Source organism: Gymnogyps californianus, chromosome Z (assembly GCF_018139145.2).
Source record: "Gymnogyps californianus isolate 813 chromosome Z, ASM1813914v2, whole genome shotgun sequence".
Classification (NCBI taxonomy): Eukaryota; Metazoa; Chordata; class Aves; order Accipitriformes; family Cathartidae; genus Gymnogyps; species Gymnogyps californianus.
Window position 1 is genome coordinate 69,227,317 of NC_059500.1, and position 4,655 is coordinate 69,231,971.

Consider the following 4,655-nt stretch of genomic DNA (forward strand, 5'->3'; position numbering starts at 1 on the left):
ATCATTCAGTTAAAGCAGTGGAAAAATATAGTTTAAATATGCGTACAAGAATACAGGAAAACAATCGGAAGTACAATACAACTGATGAAAATTGAGAAAGAGAAAATTATTTAAAGTCGTAAACAAAAAATCATTTGAAGTCACAATATCAGGTAAAAAAATCTATTCTTTCCAACTTTCCTTTTTTTGGTAGAAGTTTGTTTAGATATTCTTCAGATATCTTTTTTGCACTTGATTTGGGAGATGAAATAGAAAAATACAAATCAGACACACCCTGTGTCTTGGAGACAGTACCCTTTGCTAAGTACTCTTACAGACGTACTTCAGCTTTACCCTTCTTCTGTACTGGCCTTAACCCAGCCAGCCTACAACAGCCCGTGGGAAAGCAAGAGCAATCACTGGCCAGTTGGTGGGGCCAGATCGAGCCTGAGTATTAGATCACTTTGTTTTGTAAACACAAGCATTTTACAGGAAGATGAAGAGAGAAAAATAAAAGGGGGGGGGGGAAAGCAAAATGCAAACCTAGGTTCCCACCTGACTGTGATAACATACTTTTCCAAAAGATCAATAACGGAAGAAAAAAATGTTAGCGGTGCCAGCTTGTTTGTTGTTTTTACTAACAATAAGCGCTAACATGGGATAAAGCCCATGCACCTTTTGCATGCCTTGTCACATTCGTTACAGACTAGGGCCTATAAAGGTCTGACCTCTCTTTAGAATTCGAAATGTAATTTATCACTGGAGTCCTGTCACCCGCTCAGGTACACTTACAGGAACTATTTTCAGCTATTTTATTGAATAGGAGCATTCTTACTATATATTCCCCATATATCTTAGAAATACTGGTAGACTATTTCAGGCTTTTTGCTGGCTCAGGTAGCTGCAGATGGTCCCAGCTATCACTTGGTTCAAACACATCCTACTGAGCAGTGTTAAACTCTTGGAACTGAACTTTTGTTTTTATTTACATGGTTGGTTTTGTACTTTTGTGACTTCTGCCAACTGTTCCTGGGTTCTCTCTTTTGTGGTTTCTTCTATGGCATGACTGAAGCCTTCTCAGATGTGAATTTACTAACCGACCTTCTACAGAGAACATTTTCAATAAAACAATGCCTGGCCCTGATGCTGATTATTTTTTTGCTGTGGGATATGGGAGGCAGACTGTTGGTGGATAAAATACGCCACAAAGTAAAAAGTTGGAGAGTTTACATTAGCCAATGTCAAATACCTTTTAAGGTTAGCATTTTTAAAGCTAAGGCCTCGTTTTATTTTAGAACTGAAATTCAAGTCATTTAAAAGCCATGTTTGTGGAAGCTAATAACTCTGAACTTGTTCTGTTTTTCCTTAAAAATAACAGATGCCATTTCCATTTAAGCAGAACTGTAGGAAATCACATGGATACAGATGGCTACAAAGTCTGATGCTTGCTCATCTCCCCTCCACGCTCTTTCTGTACCTATGCCGAGGCTGTGGTAGGAACTGATGCATCTGGCAGCAGAAGACAGGAAGTTCTGCTACAGAGAAATCGCCAGATTCGGTACTATCTATTCTTCTCCTCCAATGAGAAAAACAAAAAAAATTGCACAACACCATGATTCGCAAGCCTACTGATGCTGAGCATGAATTGTGATTCAAATTAGAATTTCTGTGGGAATACTTCTCTTTAGATGATGTCCAGAAAGGGCATAATTAACATATCTGAATTCAGAAGTGAGGAATTGAAAAATCTGGCACCTTTACACATTAATGCAGGCTTACTGAGGAACACTAGTACCTGCTTTTCCTGCATTACATACTACCTTCTAACATTAATTTATTACATTTATATTAAAGCTTTATACTGGTCAATTAGTGCAGGCTGAAAGCGTCTCACATTTTCCACTCAAAGATGATTGTCATGAAAATGTTTGAAATTAAAATTCTAAATTACTCAAATAAAAATTATGTATTAGTTTTACTATCCTTATTTTGATTATTACCACTTAAAATGTTATTTTATTTCATTTAACAGGGTAAATATTATAAGTAGTCCCTACATTGCTTACCAGCCTATGTTTTGGCACTGGCTGAACAAATTACTTGGTTTTATCAAATTTAAAAAAAAAAAGGATTCTTTATATTTCCTATGAAATCTTTCAGAATTTTTCTTCCATAGTAATGAACAGATGGGTTTTAATTTTTTACCCCATGTCCTGGTTTCGGCTGGGGTAGAGTTAATTTTCTTCCTAGTAGCTGGTACAGTGCTGTGTTTTGGATTTAGTGTGAGAATACTGTTGATTCTCTACTTAGTTGTTCGCTACTTAGTTGTTGCTAAGTAGCGCTTATCCTAAGTTAACAATTTTCAGTTTCGCATGCTCTGCCAGCAAGCAGGTGTAACGAGAAGCTGGGAGGGAGCATGGCCAGGACAGCTGACCCAAACTAGCCAAAGGGGTATTCCATACCATGGAACATCATGCCCAGTATATAAACGGGGGAGAATTGGCTGGGACGGTCAGATTACCGCTTGGGCATCAGTCAGCGGGGGGTGAGCAACTGCATTGTGCATCACTTGTCTTTTCTTCGGTTTTAGTTCTCTTTTTTTTGTTATATTCCTTTTCATTACAAATGTTATTATTGTTGTAATATCATTATTATTATTAGTTAGTAGCATATTTTATTTTACTTTAGTTATTCAACTGTTCTTATCTCAACCCACGAGTTTTACCTTTTTTTTTTCCCCCTCCTCCCCATCCCACTTGGAGGGGGGAGGGGAGGCGGCTGTGTGGTGCTTAGCTGCTGGCTGGGGTTCAACCATGACACCCCATTAGGGTAGAGGGATGCTTTAAAATATAAAGTTTTTCCATGGACCAGAATTTGTTCTCCAACTTTCTGTTAAATTAATGACTGTAACATAAGTAATACTGAATGCTGTCTGAATTTAGCACCGTTACCAGAAAAAATTGTTTAACTTCCTAATGTCTGCACATTTAAAAATCTTTATATTGTTCCTGCAATATATGTATCTGTTTGCAAACACCTTCAGGGGCTGTGTTTAGGGTAGGCAAGAGAAAGCATTTTAGTTGATATCATTCACTTAGTCTGGAGAACTGGGGAAAGGAGGTGAAGGGATGGGAGCTGCCTGTAAACTTCCTCTTCAGTTGATGATCGCTCCATGCAAAAAGACCCATCCAATTGTCACTCCTTCTCCAGGTTCATCTGTTTCTTTGAAGGCAGGGTTGGAAAGTGATTAAAAAATAATCCAGTTATAGTCAACAATAAAAGAATATGGTGTTTGGTATATAGAAAATACACAATGCATGAATGAAAGGAAGGCTAGTGGCCTAAATGCAATGATGTGAATGAATGAGTTGGCAAGATAAACTGGAGGACAGGTTATCTGGTTAAGGCAGTAGGAGTTAAGAGGGTCCTACTTCTCTTCATATTGCCATAATAGGGTCTGGATTTGGACCAGGGAAGAAGAAGGGAGAAGGGAGAGGAGAACTAACAGATTTAATTTACAAGGTTGATTGGAATACAGAGACTTGACAGGTCTATTTTTTGAGGGTGGCTATGGTTGCTGTATAGGATGCCAATACTCATTTTTTAGTAGAATTGATCTTCTGGCAGCTTACACTCCTGAATTACCATAATGAAGGATTGGACTGGTGTTTGCTTATGTCAGAGCCAGGGAGGGAGGTGGAAGCATGGCTACACCAACTTGCCTCATCTTAAACTGTCACAGACCTTTCTTCACTGCTGAGCACGGGGCGTTTGGAAACACAGTACGTTCCCTGTGCAAACTGGGTTTGCTGGCCATCAGCCGCCTCGGCATCGCTGGCAGAGCCAAGAGTACCAGCGAACAACCGCACGTTGAACGCACCTCAGAACTGCGGTACACAACACGCCGCCTTACTAGCGCCTGCGTGCGGCATTCCTCTGCCGCCCCAGCCAGGGCCGCTGCGGGCTCTCCACAGACAGGCCTCCCAGCACATCGCACAGCACCCCGCGGCTGCGGCAATGCAGACAGCCGCGCGATCTCATTGCAACAGTGCGATTTCTTAATTAAAACTACGTGTGCGTTCCCTGCATCTCCTCACTTTGGCGCCAGGAGGGACAACCCGCGCTGCGGGCAGCGCTTAGCCCCAGCTTCCCGCAGTCCGCGGGCACAGGCCCCGCGGCGATGGCGGTGCCCGCCGGCAACACGGGGGACCTTCAGCTTCCAGGCGGTGCCTCTCCACACCCGCCGGCCGTGCCGCCTCCGACACCGGCGGGCCCAGGCCAAGCCCTCGCACGGCGCCGGCGCTGAGGGGAACCGCCAGCGCCGCTGAGGAGCGAGCGCTGCGCCCGCCTTCCCCCAGCGGTCCCGAAACCCGGGTGAATCTCCTCCGCTCCTCGGGTGGGTGTGTGTAAAAACGGGGCCCGCTCCCGGCCCCGGGCTCCGCTCCGCAGCCTCTGGAGGCTGCTTCTCCCATCCCGCCGCCCCGTCCCGCCCCGCCGGCAGGAGCCGCACCCCCGCGGCGCCGCTGGGCCGCCCCGGCCCTCCCCCCCCCCCGAGCCGCAATGGTTTGTCCTCGGGGAGGGCGGGAAGGCGGTAAGCGCGGAGTTCGCTTCCGGGTTTCGGTGCGGGCGGGCGCCGTGTGCTTGCTCCTCCCCCGCTGGCGGCCCGGCCCGGCCCG